The sequence below is a fragment of the Scyliorhinus torazame genome, chromosome 1 (assembly GCF_047496885.1).
Source record: "Scyliorhinus torazame isolate Kashiwa2021f chromosome 1, sScyTor2.1, whole genome shotgun sequence".
NCBI lineage: Eukaryota > Metazoa > Chordata > Chondrichthyes > Carcharhiniformes > Scyliorhinidae > Scyliorhinus > Scyliorhinus torazame.
This window is the reverse complement of record NC_092707.1, coordinates 144,060,268-144,074,676: the sequence shown is the minus strand read 5'-3', so window position 1 is coordinate 144,074,676 and position 14,409 is coordinate 144,060,268.

The following is a 14,409-nucleotide window of genomic DNA, read 5'->3' as shown; positions in this document are numbered from 1 at the left end:
ATGCAAGTATTTCTTTTCACACAGTGACACATTCACAGCGAATGATTTTTGTGGGTTATATAATGGCAATGTTCTCCATATTGGGTGGTTGGCTGCTATCTTCCATCTCTGCTGTAAAAGTGTTAGAAAGGCAGAGTGACTTTCATACTTCCAACTCGGCATTATTGGGTACATACTAATTTCCACAGGTGACGTAGCCACACACAGTCCATCATTTCATTCTAGCAAGCTACAAGTAAACTAGTCACACACTTACGAAGGTTACGGCATGTTGCTTGGCTCATGTGCTTTCAACCAAATAGTTCTTATTGATTGTCCATCTACTTTATTGATGAAAATGAGTGTTGTTAAAGTTTTCCTAAACACATTCCAAAATGTGACACGTACTCAGGAAAAAAAATAGGTTTGAGTTGTCATTGTCACAATGGATAAACATTGATTTATCAATGTTAAAGTATTGTGATCTTTCAATACCCTGATGTCAGCTATCTTTATATGGTGCTCACAATCCAAATTATAAAATTCCTGCAATCATGAGTGCAATCTAATGGAAAAGTTTCTACGGGCGTGATTTAAGTGTGGTAGCGAGCGGGAGCTGCTGTGAGCTTCACAGCAACTCTGTCACCAGTATCTAATGTTAATTGGTCCACTTAGCGAGGTCCCACGGGCTTCACACCTCACACTATGGTCCCGCTGGCTGATTCGCCGGGACGGCGCCCACCAGCTCCCCGCCAACAAGGGGGACCTGCATTTAAACCAATCCAGCTAAGAAAACCCCACACAGCTCGCAGCCACGCCATCGAGAAGACTAACCCCATGATTCAGGGATGTCGACCTGGCCGGATTGTTTGACGCAGTCGGGACCAGATGGGATGCCCTGTTCCCCCGAGATGCTTGGAGGGTCAGCCACAGGGCAGTCAGTCTTGCCTGGGAGGAAGTGGCAACAACCATCAGCTTGGGGAGCTTCCCCAGGAGGACCGGCACCCAGTGCCGTAAGAAGGTCAACGAACTGCACCGGGCCGCATGGATGGTTGGCACCGGCCCCCTGGCACCATCCCTGCCCCGCCTGCCATCCCTCTCCACCACACGAACATATGCCTGGCACCACCCTCGTCCAGCACCATACTGTGCCTCAGCCCACCCATGACCATCAGTGATGCCCACACACACCCCAACGATGAATGAAGCGTGTGGCTCACAATGCCCCCTCTGTGTCCCCGAAAGAGAAGTTGGCCCACAACAGATGGGAGAGGACCAGATGGACAGCGGGGTGACAGACATCAGAATCCTCACCCACTATGAGGTCGCAGGTGTGGCCAAGGGCAGATCTGTAACCACCTTAGAGGTTGGCGTGTGGCGCAAAGGTGAGGATCCACCCAGTTGACCTGTCAGGTGAGTTGTCAATGCCATACAGACTAACCCATCCCTCCCACAGACCAAATGTCCATTCTCCCGCTGGATCTCCATCCGCCCGCTGGATCTCCATCCGATGTTGCCGGCCCATCCGGTGTGATCCCCCCTGCCTCCCATGAGAACAACTCCAAGGATCCCACCGTCGATGTGTCACAGCCAGACAACAGCGCCTATACTTCCTCGGCATGTGCAGATTGACTCAAGCCAACTTTTACAGGTACACCATAGAAAGCAGTCTATCTGGCTGCACCACAGCCTGGTATGGCAACTGCTCGGCCTAGGACCGTATGAAACTACAGAGAGTCATGAACACAGCCCAGTCCATCATTCAAACCCGCCTCCCATCCATTGATTCTGTCTACACCTCCCGCTGTCTGGGGAAAGTGGGCAGCATAATCAAAGACCCCCTACATCCCCGGTTATTCTCTCTTCCAAGTTCTTTTCCAAGGGCAGGAGATACAAAAATCTGAGAACACGCACGAACAAGTTCAAAAACAGCTTCTTCCCCGCTATTACCAGACTCCTGACTGTCCATCTCACGGACTGATCTGATCTCTTCAACCATCTTCCCTACACTCTATGATCACCTGAAGCCCGTGCTTATGTATTTACATTGTGTATTTATGTATGTCCTCTGTTTTTTTTTTCATGTATGGAACAATCTGTCTGGACTGTACGCAGAACAATACTTTTCACTGTACCTCAGTAAACGTGACAATAAATCAAATCCAAATCCTCACTCTCCACCAGTGCAGAGACACTCACATCTGTGGGCAATGGTAGTGGAAGGCTTCTGGGGCACATTCTGGTGAGCACCACACAGTCGCTGATACACATTACGTGGAGGGTCCCAGTCGGATGCTGAGCCTCTGGACCAGGTTTATCCGGAGCTGATGCAGATGCCAGGGTGGTGACTGTAGTGGAGAGCCTGGTACATGACGTTGGCAGCATGAGTGGAGGTGTCCAAGGCATGGCTCAGTCAGTGACAGCCAGTGAGCACCTCAGCGGGCTGTCCCAGTCACTGGAGGACGTGACCCAGTACCAGGCGGACCTTGATGAGGCGCTGCAGGGCATGTCCCACACTCAGCAGGGCATTGCTGAGCCCTTACAGAACACGTCCCGTTTGCTATGGGAGGTCTCCCAGTCCCATGTGGGCATAGCCAAGTCGCTGCAGGGCATGTCCCAGTCTCAGGCGGGCATAGCCAAGGCTCTGCAGATCATTTCTCAGTCACAGGGGGATGTGTCCCAGTCGCAGGTGGGCATTGCCGGGGCACTCCAAAACATGTCGCCGTCGCGAAGGAGCATAGCCGAGGGCGCTGACACTATGGTACAGACCATGGGGAATCACCAGGGCTGGCAGAGCCAATGATGCAAGGGTAGCCACGGCTCAATCCAGTGCCCCTCCGTCCCAAGGTGAACCCCAGGGCCCTGTGGGCACCGACCGCGAGGAGAGGGTGATGGATGCCAACCTGGAGCCACCCTATGGAATGGCAACAGCAGACACCCACTGCCCTGAGATGTGCCGTTGTCAGTGGGGTGGCAACCGGAGGAGGCCCCCCCCCCTCGGTGAGCCGAGCAGTGACGGGGAGCAGCTTCGACACGAGCCTTCCACCCGAGACTCAGGAGACCCCGGAGCTCGGGTTGGAGGATGGCACTGACTTCCCCACACAGCTGTCTCCAACACCCTCCACCATCCCAGACACACACCTCAGTTGGGCACTTTAGTGAAGAGGCTCCTGGGACACTATCTGGTGCGCACCACACATTGCATCCAGTACAGCAGGTGGGGGTGGGAATACCCGAGGGAGCGGGCGGTCAGAGGGTGGGCCGACCCCAGGGATTAACTGTCGCCCAGATGGGTTTCGGGCTTCTGGAACGGACAGTCCCATCTATAGTGGAGATTCAGTCGCAGAGCCAGGGTCTACATGAGGGGTTGTTGGCGGGCACCCAGCACCTGCAAGCGCAGGTGGAGGTGATCAACCGCCTGCAGGAACAGGAGGTGTGCCACCCAGGCCAACACCGCATGGGTGGCGTGCATGGTGGAGGCATTGTGGGAGATGGTTGTGACCATGGATCAGCATGTCTAGGACCCACCTAGACGTAGCGATAGGGCCCGTCAGGCCAGAAAGTTAGACACTAGGTAAGCTGGCACGGGTGCAGGGCACAGTTTAGGGTACAAATCTGTAAATATTTGTTCACATTAAACACCTACTACCACCGTTTCAACCTGCGTCAGTGCTCCGTCTGATGGATGTGAGGGATGGGCTGGTCTTGGCTGGCCAGAGAGGTTGCAGTGGGGGAGTGGGGGAGGGGGGGGCGGGAGGGGAGGGAGAATGGGCGGACGTTATGGATGGGCTGGGATCACCCCCCCCCCCCCTCTCCTCCGACCGTCCTCACCACTGCCACCCCAGGGATCCGATGGGACCATGTGAGGGAATGTCCAGACAAGGAGGATGCAGGGGAGGGTGAGAATGGGCAGAACATTGGTTCATCCAGGTGGATATTGGATAAGTGGTACCATGGGCAGGAGTCAGATGTTGGCATATGATGCGGAGCAAGCACCAGAGCTCATTATCCTCCATCCCATGGCCAGGTTCAGGTGCTCCTGTAAACCCAGGGACACACCCCATAGTGAAGCAAGTACATATCACGGCGGGAGATGCAGGCTGGGGGGGGGGGAGCTACTGGGGGGGGGGGGGGGGGGGGGGGGTAGTGAGGTGGTACGGGGTTGGCATGCTGTGTCTGTGCCCCTGGCTAGTTCACCACCCCCCTCCCCCCAAGTCGGTGAGGCTAGAGGCGATCAGAGTGTCCTGTGCGCGTTGACCCTGGCGCACACATTATGCAGCCTCCCGTGCCTGTCTGGGCCCAATGACCTGCCCATGCTCGCCCTCCCCGGCATCCTCCTTGTCGGATGAAGCCTGATGTTCATCCTCCTCCTCCAGCACACCGCCCCTCTGCTGTGCGATATTGTGGAGGACGCAGCAGGCCACCACGACGTGGGCGACCCTCTCAGCTTCATACTGGAGGGGCCAGATACCGGAACTGCTCGATCACGCTGCTGGTTGCTCTATGGACGTCGTGGTTGTGGGTGTCCGCACAGCCTGTGGCCTCCAGATAGGTGTAATTAGCCACAACTGCAGTGGATAACCCCTATTACCCAGGAGCCAAACCCTCATCCATGGGGGGCATCTCGAACATGTCAGGAATCGAGTATGCCAGGATGAAGGCGTTATGCCCACTGCCCGGGTATCAGATGCAGGTGTGTATGATGCATAGCTGATGGTCACATATCAGCTGTACGTTCATCGAGTGGTACCCCAGTCGGTTGGTGTAGAGCGGCCTGTCATCTGCAGGTGCTCGTAGGGAGACACGCATCCCGCCAATCACCCCTTGGACCCGGAGCATCCCGGCGATGGCGGCGAACCCCACTGCCCGGACAGACTGGGGGGCTCGGTCCACATGAAATGGATGTATTGAGCCACCTGGCCATATTGGGCCTCCGTGACGGTGCGGATGCACCTGTGCACCGAGGTCTCTGAGATCCTGGACAGGTCCCCTCTCGGCGCCTGGAAGGAGCCCATCGCGTAAAAGCTCAAGGCACCTGTCACCTTGTCGGCCACTGGGAACTGGTGTCCTCCCCATACCCGCACGGTGCCAGGTGTGCCAACATCTGGCAGATATGTCACACTGTCTGTCTACTCAGCCGGAACCTTCAGTGTCATGCTCGGTCTGGCAGCTCCCCGAATAACAGGTGCTGTTGGTACATACGTGGCCTCATGCGGCGCCTCCTTCGCAACTCCTCCTCCTCAGCCTGTTGGCCGGCTCGCTCTCCATCCTGGCTGGCTGCCACCTGTTCCTCTGTGGCACTCTCCACTGCGGCTCTTTCTGCTGCCCTCTCCGTTGCTGCAGCTTCCTCCTCCTCGAGCAACTCCAGCTCGTACAGCTGCAGGGCATCCCCCAGGGCTGCGGCGACTAACATTGCTGGTTGAATTCCAATATCCATTGTCTGCAGGGGGTGAAAAGCCGACATGTTAGCAAAGTGCGTACCCCTGTGCCCAACCAGGTTACCGGGCTACATAGTGGCCCTGGTTGGGATCGTGAGCTCTGCCCCCACGTGCTACCCATCCCCACACCCCTGGCTCCGTTGGTGCCTGGCACCATGAGGGCCTCCCTGATGCCAGGGGTACCATCGGCTGGCACTGCCTTCACCTTGTACAGGTTGCCCTGGGTGGGCCGCTGGCGGGTGGCGGTCAGGTGGGTGGGGTGGTGTGGGGGAGGGTGGGGTGCAGGGGTGGGGGTGGGGGCGCCCATAAGGCTGGTATCATTCTGCAGATCCAGGGGCCAGGGTGGATGGTCAGTGAGTGCAGAGCAAGACATGGTAATGGCGGTCCGTGCCAAGGCACCGCCCCAGTCCCATGGGGGGATCACCCCGGCCGCCTGGCCTGTTTCCCCCGTCAGCCCCCCCCACCCCAGCCAGACCGGCCAGTGTCCGGCCCGGCAGCCCCGGTCGCTCTTCTCCATGTCTTACCACCTCTCTCTCCCCCTTAGCAGCCACGACGCTGATCTCACGATTTTTAATCGTGAACCGCGCCGCCAGAAACTCAGCCCATCGGAAGAGAGAATCACGGAGGTCCCGGAGAATACCGGAATACTGGGTCGGGCCAGCTAATGATATGTAAACGTTGTTTACTGTATGTGCGTTCTGGTATGCATTGACGCCGCTGTCGAGGTGATGGAGAATTGTGATTTGGCGCCAAATCGTCGCCCGCTGTGATTTTGGCGTTGAAAACGATTCTCCTCCCAATCGTGTTTCACAATTTTGGTGATGGCCAACGGAGAATCCCACTCGAGGGGTGCGATTCTCCACTCCCACTCCGGCTGGGAGAATCGCCTGGGCCGCCAAAATTTCCGGGGACGCCGGTCCGACGCCCTCCCGCGATTCTCCCAAGCGGCGGGAAGGGCCCGGTCGAGTTTCGCGGGCCGGAGAATCGCCGGAGACACCGAAAATGGCGATTCTCCGGCACCCCCGCTATTCTGAGGCCCGGATGGGCCGAGCAGCCAGGCCAAAACGGCGGGTTCCCCCTGGCGCCGTCCACACCTGGTCGTTGCCGTCATGGGCGGTGCGTGAACGCTGGGGGGGCGGCCTGTGGGGGGGCGAGGGGGGATCCTGCACCGGGCTTTACCTGGAATGTGGGGTGGCCCGCGATCGGTGCCCACCGATCATCGGGCCGTCCTCTCTGAAGGAGGACCTCTTTCCTTCCGTGGCCCCGCAAGATCCGTCCCCCATCTTCTTGCGGGGCGGACTTAGAGAGGACGGCAACCACGCATGCGCGGGTTGGCACCGGCCAACCCACGCATGCGCAGATGACGTCCGTTATGTGGCACCGGCCGCGTCATCTATGCGGCGTCGCCTTTACGCGGGCGACAAGGCCTGGCGCGTGTAGATGACGCAGCCCCGATCCTGGCCCATTGTCAGGGCCTGAATCGGTCGGGACCGGGGCCGTTCTGCGCCGTTGTGAACCTCGACGGCGTTCACGACGGCACGGCCACTTCGGCGTGGGAGTGGAGAATCCCGCCCGAGGTTTCAGTGGGGAACGTGGGGCCAAGGCCGCACTGATGATCCCCGTTCACATGTACTCCTCAGTGCAGGGAGAGATCGGAACATCATTTTTAAATGGAGTCTTGATATTCCGAGCCCGGGGCGCGATCCCCAAACCTCAAATCCCACCACCCACACCCCATCTCAAGTGCACATGCCCTATCCCGTCAGTAAACAAAATGCCAGCTTGGCACCTTGGCAGTACCAGACTGGTACACAGGTGGCACTGCCAGGCAGTGCCATGCTGGCACCAGCAGTGCCAGAGTGCCACCCTGTTCAGAGGGCAAGCACCTTGGGGCCTCTGACCCCTGGGAGACCCGTACCTGTGCCGTACCGTCTGGTCCCTGTTTGTGGGGACCAGTATTGAATGGCACTTGCCCAAGGTCCCCCAGGCGAAGGGGTTAGATACCAACACCTCAGTTACCTCAGGGAACTGCATATTAGAATGAAACTAGCTGTCTCACTCTAATATGCAAATTTGCCAAAAGGTGATCCTGCCCACAATGGACGGGTTTCACATCGCAGCGTCTCGCCAGATTGTGTTATATCTTGTGAGGCGTAGTGAGCCGGATAGATCCCGGGAATGGGGTCTTCCTGCACCTACCGGCCACGCTGCGAGGTGGCACACTGACTTTCAGGCGCAACATGCCGGTAGATCGTGCCCTAATTCTGTAAATTTCATCCTTCATAAGACATGATCGGATTCACAGCTAGCCTAAACTTTGGCAAGACTAAAAAATACTATGACAAGGAGTATTTGCAAATGCTGGAACAAAAATTTCCTCCTGTTCCAAGTAGCGACATCTCTTTAAATTATAGCTGCAACTCTTTCATGGCTGCACATACACTAGGTTTTCCACCATTCTGTTCCTCTTTAGAAAGCACCCTCCACTGCCTTAATATGGGCCTGAGTTTGATGGAATATGTCATTAGGACTGAGTCCTGTAAAATCCCTGCAGTGCGCCAAGGCAGGAATTCAGTGAAAGCTATCGTTAATATTTTTTGTGAACATTACAGTAGACAACACGTAATAACTTATGTTTGCAAAATTACATGTGTAAAAACTTCTGATCTATGACAGTGGGACTCTCCCCAAGTCCAAAAACCCTTATGAAAGAGAAACTCTGGGCAAAATACTCAGTACACAGAACAATCTTTCAATATGAAGTTTCTTTTGCCAATTTCTTTCCAATTATTTTAGCTATATGAAATGGAGTTCCCGAGGAAGTCATTTTCTTTATCTGGTGGCAGCTATAACTTGCTTTGCAGAATTCTCAGAAACATATTCTTCCCATGGTTCACAAAACGGTCCGACTATTTGCAAATCCAATTCTATATTATTAATTTATTTTGTATATGAACACGCAAGAACAAATATATTATTTAATAATTAGAAAACCTGTTTTGAGGAAATTAGGCAAGCCTTTACAAGATTTTCTTGAACTATTTAATCTATGTCTCTTTATTATACCAGCCCTCTTCTGTTTTCCCAGTATTTTCACCAACATTAGAAGGCTGGTTTAGCACAGTGGGCTAAACAGCTGGCTTGTAATGCAGAACAAGGCCAGCAGCGCGGGTTCAATTCCCGTACCGGCCTCCCCGAACAGGCGCATGTGGCGACTAGGGGATTTTCACAGTAACTTTATTGAAGCCTACTTGTGATAATAAACTATTATTATAGGCAGACTGATGCCAATATCTAGTGGTAACATAGATATCAAAATAATCTCTCCAAAACCATTGATTATTGCCCTCTGTAAGTAGTAATTATTTATTTTGAAAGTTCCTCTTTCTTTGTAGATGAAATGATGAAAAATAGTTGGTTCCAGGTATGAGACAGTGAAAGAGTCACCTGTTTATTCAATTTATTAGGACCCAAATATTGGAAAATAGCTCTTTCGAAATTGTTTGGAGCCCAATGTTAAGAAACCATTGTAAAATCAATGGGGAATGAATCTGTGGGTTACCAAATGTTTTTTTTAAGCTGAAGTCAATAGTCCCATTAACAAGACATATATTAGCAGAAGTGTATGGTACTAAATAACTACTGAATAAAATTATTCAGCTGTAGCTCCGAGAGCACGAGAAATACCTTGAGATGGAAATATATGCTTGAATGTGAATTTTTGCAAAATGAGCATTGTGCAAGAACTGATTTGAATCTGCAATCTACCATTATGTCTTGAAAAGCTTCCCAAGATAATAGGAATAAGAAAATAGCCTCCAACCACCTCCAATTACAGATCAGAAAGAAATTATAAATAAAAACAGGAAATTCTGGAAAAACTCAGGAGGTCTGACGGCATCTGTGGAGAGAGAAACAAAGTGAATGTTTTAAGCCCGTCTGACTCTTCTGCAGATCTACAGGGAGGGAGAAATGTGATGGGTTTATACGGCTTATGAGGGGGTGGAGCAGATGGAGCAAAGTAGAAGGTCAGGAATATGTGTGAGCCAGAAGAGATTGGACAAAGATGTTTGGGGCACAAGACAAAAGAAGCGTAACTTGTAGTATTAAGGACAAAAGAAGGTGCTGATAGTGCCACAAAGGTTTCCAAAACTGTCACTGACCTCATCTCTTCTGGAGATTGTCTACCACAGCTTCCAGCCTCATAGACCCCCAACAGCCCACTTCTACCTCCTTTCCAAATCAACAAGCAGGACTCTCCTGGTACACCGATCATATCAGCCTCTCCCGATCCTATGGAACTTATTTCTTCCAATCTTGACTCCATTCGCTCTCCCTTTGTCGAGTCGCTTGTCACCAAATTCAGAATTCACCTGATGCCCTACGTCACATCAACAAGTTGCAGTTTCATTGTCCTAACTGTCTCTTCACTATGGATGGGTCTCAGGGCTCTCCGCTTCTTCGTTAGAAGCAGAGGCCCGAACAATCGTCATCCACCACTACTTTCCTCTACCGGCCTGAACTTGTTCTGTCACTCAACAATTTCTCCTTTAACTTGTCTCACTTCCTGTGAATAAAAGGTGTGGCTATGGGTACCTGCATGGGTCACATTATTCCTGTCTTTTTTTGGGTTGTGTGGAACAATCTTTGTTCCAGTCCTACTCAGGCCCCTCCCACAACTCTTTCTCATTACATTGATGACTGCTTCAGTGCTGCTTCGTGATCTTGTCTGGACTTTGCTTCCCATTTCCCCCCCTCTATCACCTTCACATGGTCCATCTTTGACATTTCCTTTCCCTTCCTTGACCCCTCTGTCTCCATTTCTGGTGATAGACTGATCACTAATATTCATTACAAACCCACCGACTCCCACAGCTACCATGACTGCAGCTCCTCAAACTCTGCTCCCAGTAAAGACTCTATCCTAGTTTCCCAGTTTCTCTGCCTCAGTTGCATCAGTTCCGTAATTCCCCCCACGCTGGGTGGGAGAATCGCCCGGGCACCACGCGAGTCCTGCCACGCCGCTCCGACGTCCGCACGGGATTCTCCCACCCCCCCCAAACCGGCGTGGCGCGAATCACAGCTGGCCGCTGGGAGAATCGCCGCTTGCCGTTGGTAACGGGCGAGCGGCGATTCTCCGGCCCAGATGGGCCGAGCGGCCTGCCCAACACGACAGGTTCCCGCCGGCGCCATCCTCACCTGGTCGCTGCCGGCGGGAACAGCGCGGGAACGCTGGGGGGCAGCCTGTGGGGGGGCGAGGGGGGTTCCTGCACCGGGGGGGGGGGGGTGCTCAAAAGGGGTCTGGCCCGCGATCGGTGCCCACCGATCAGCGGGCTGGCCTCTCTGAAGGAGGACCTCCGCTGCCCCGCAAGATCCACCCAACATCTTCTTGCGGGGCGGCCGGGGGGAGGACGGCAACCGCGCATGCGCGGGTTGGCACTGGCCAACCCACGCATGCGTGGGTGACGTCATTTACGCGGCGCCGCTTTTATGCGGCGCCAAGGCCCGGCGCGTGTAAATGATGCGGCGCCGCTCCTAGCACCCCGAGGGCGGGAGAATAGGGGGCTGGGAACGGCCTCTGACGCTGGAGTGAAACACTCTGGGTTTCACTCTGGTGTCGGGACTTAGTCTCCCGATGGGAGAATTGCGCCCAGAGCTTCTGACATGACAGTCTTTTTCCTGAATTGAGAATCCCCCCTACTGTGGTTGACAGGACAATTAACCATGGTTACCCCCCCCCCCCCCCCCCCCGCCCCCCCACCTCCCACATCTCTGCCCTCACCCTTCTCCTCCCTCTCAAAATCATGATAAAGACAAAGAACAAAGAAAATTACAGTACAGGAACAGGCCCTTCGGCCCTCCAAGCCTGTGCCAACCATGCTGCCCGTCTAAACTAAAATCTTCTACACTTCCGGGGTTCATATCCCTCTATTCCCATCCTATTCGTGTATTTGTCAAGATGCCCCTTAAGCGTCACTATCGTTCCTGCTTCCACCACCTCCTGAGTTCCAGGCACCCATATCCTCTGTGTAAAAGACTTGCCTCGTACATCTTCTCTAAACCTTGCCTCTCGCACCTTAAACCTATGCTCCATAGTAATTGACCCCTCTACCCTGGGAAAAAGTCTCTGACTATCCACCCTGTCTATGCCCCTCATAATTTTGTCGACCTCTATCAGGTCGCCCCTCAACCTCCGTCGTTCCAGTGAGAACAAACCGAGTTTATTCAACCTCTCCTCATGGCTAATGCCCTCCATACCAGACAACATCCTGGTAAATCTCTTCTGCACCCATCTCTGTGATGCATCTCTTTTGCATCTCTTCTGATAGGGAGCCCCTTGTCCTCACTTTTCACCCCACAAGCCTCTGTATGCAAACGATCATCCTTTGGCATTTCTGCCAACTTCAGCATGATGCCACCTCTAAAGACATCTTCCCATCCCCTCCCTGTCAACATTCCACAGAGACTGCTCTCTCCGTGTCACCCTGGTCCACTCCTCCATCAGCCAAATTCCTCATTCCCTTCCATAGTTCTTTCCATGCATATGCAGAAAGCACAACACTGCCCCTTATATCTTCCTTCTTCACCGACCAAGGCCCCAAACACTCAAAGAACAAAGAACAATGAACAATGCAGCACAGGAACAGGCCCTTTGGCCCTCTAAGCCTGCGCTGATCACGTGTCTTATCTAGCCCAACCATGTCATAATATACACCAGTATATCATGGTGCAGACACACACTGATGGACACACAGTGGGACCAATTAACATACACAACACTGCAGCCAATCACCAGTGAGAGCACATGCACTATAAAGACAGGGGGCATCAGAGTTCCCACTCATCCGAGTAGCAGCTAGCTAGGAGCACAGAGCTCACAGCCTGCAACACAGACATTCACTATGTGCTGAGTGCTTTGACTAGTTAGGACAAGGCAAAGGTCTTTAGTTAAAGCTAGTATCGTATTAACCCACAGTCTAAATATGTTTAAACAGTTAATGATTCAATAAAATAGTGTTGCATTATTTCAAGTGTTGGTGACCTGTATGTGATCCAGAACACCCAACACATCATGATACCAGGTGTGGTGGGATACTAGCACTTCTTAGACCTACCTGCAAGTGATCTGCCTTCCGCCAGCATTTCATCATCCTGCAACATGGACAACATCAGCCCACCGCCGCCGCTCCGCATCGCCGGCAACCTCGGGACCAACTGGAAGATTTTCAAACAGCGCTTCCAGCTCTTCCTCGAAGCCACGGACGGGGAGGGCGCCTCGGACACCAGAAAGATTGCTCTTCTCCTCTCCACGACCGGGGACCATGTCATCCACATTTTCAACTCTCTCACCTTTGCAGATGACGAAGATAAAACGAAGTTCAAGAAGGTCCTCCTCAAGTTTGACACTCACTGCAGCGTAGAGGTGAATGAAAGTTTTGAATGCTACGTGTTCCAGCAGCGTTTGCAGGGTAAGGATGAACCTTTCCAATCCTTTCTGACGCACCTCCGCATCCTTGCGCAATCTTGCAGCTACGGGCCCACCTCCGACTCCATGAAACGTGACCAGATCGTTTTTGGTGTTCAGTCGGACCCCCTACGTCAGCAGCTCCTCAAAGTAAAGCAACTCACCCTAGCGACCGCCATCGAGACCTGTGTCCTACATGAAAATGCCACGAGTCGGTATTCCCATATACAAGCGGCTGAAACGGCGCGGCAAGGTCTCCACGAGGCGGAACGGGTCCAAGTGATTGAGCACCTCCAGGGCCTCAGCCGCGTGCTTTTCGCGGACGCCCACGCTTGTACGCACCAAACGAGGGGATGGTGACGTTGAGGAACGTAATGCGTTGGCGCGCACCATGCACGACCGCACCGCGCATGCGCGGTGGCGCAGCGAACGTGCTAATGCCACGGCGTGCGACAACAGTGGCTCCGCCCATTTAAAGCGGCAATGCCCCGCAAAATCTCGACAATGCCTACGATGTGGAAGACTGGGCCACTATGCTGCCTGCTGTCGAGCAGCTCAGCCTGCCAACTCATATCGCTTCACCCAGCCTCGCAGGACTGTTCGGGCAATTCAACCCACGGTCACCGAGTCCGATGCGGACCTCCCACACAGCAGTGACACCGATGACCCGAAGGCGCCTTTTCGGTTCGGTGTCGGAACCAGTGGGGTGGTGTGTGTGTGTGTGTGGGGAGTGGGGTGGTGTGTGGGGAGTGGGGTGGTGTGTGTGTGTGTCTGTGGGGAGTGGTGTGGTGTGTGTGTGTGTGTGGGGAGAGCGGGGTGTTGTGTGTGTCTGTGGGGGGTGGTGTGGTGTGTGTGTGTGTGTGTGGGGAGTGGGGTGGTGTGTGTGTGTGTGGGGGGGGGGAGTGGGGTGGTGTGTGTGTGTGTGGGGAGTGGGGTGGTGTGTGTGTGTGTGTGTGTGGGGAGTGGGGTGGTGTGCGTGTGTGTGTGTGGGGAGTGGGGTGGTGTGTGTGTGTGTGGGGAGTGGGACTCTGTGTGTGGGGAGTGGGATTCTGTGTGGGGGGACTGGGTTTCTGTGTGTGAGGAGTGGGTTTCTGTGTGTGTGGAGTGGGTTTCTGTGTGTGGGGACTGGGGTGGGGAGTGGGGTGGTGTGTGTGTGTGTGTGGAGAGTGGGGTGGGGTGTGTGGGGAGTGGGGTGGTGTGTGTGTGTGTGTGGGGGGAGTGGGGTGGTGTGTGTGGGAGTGGGATCCTGTGTGTGGGGAGTGGGTTTCTGTGTGTGGGGAGTGGGTTTCTGTGTGTGGGGAGTGGGGTGGGGTGTGTGGGGAGTGGGTTTCTGTGTGTGGGGAGTGGGGTGGGGTGTGTGGGGAGTGGGGTGGTGTGTGTGTGTGTGGGGAGTGGGGTGGTGTGTGTGGGGAGTGAGATTCTGTGTGTGGGGAGTGGGGTGGTGTGTGTGTGTGTGGGGAGTGGGGTGGTGTGTGTGGGGAGTGGGATCCTGTGTGTGGGGAGTGGGGTGGGGTGTGTGGGGAGTGG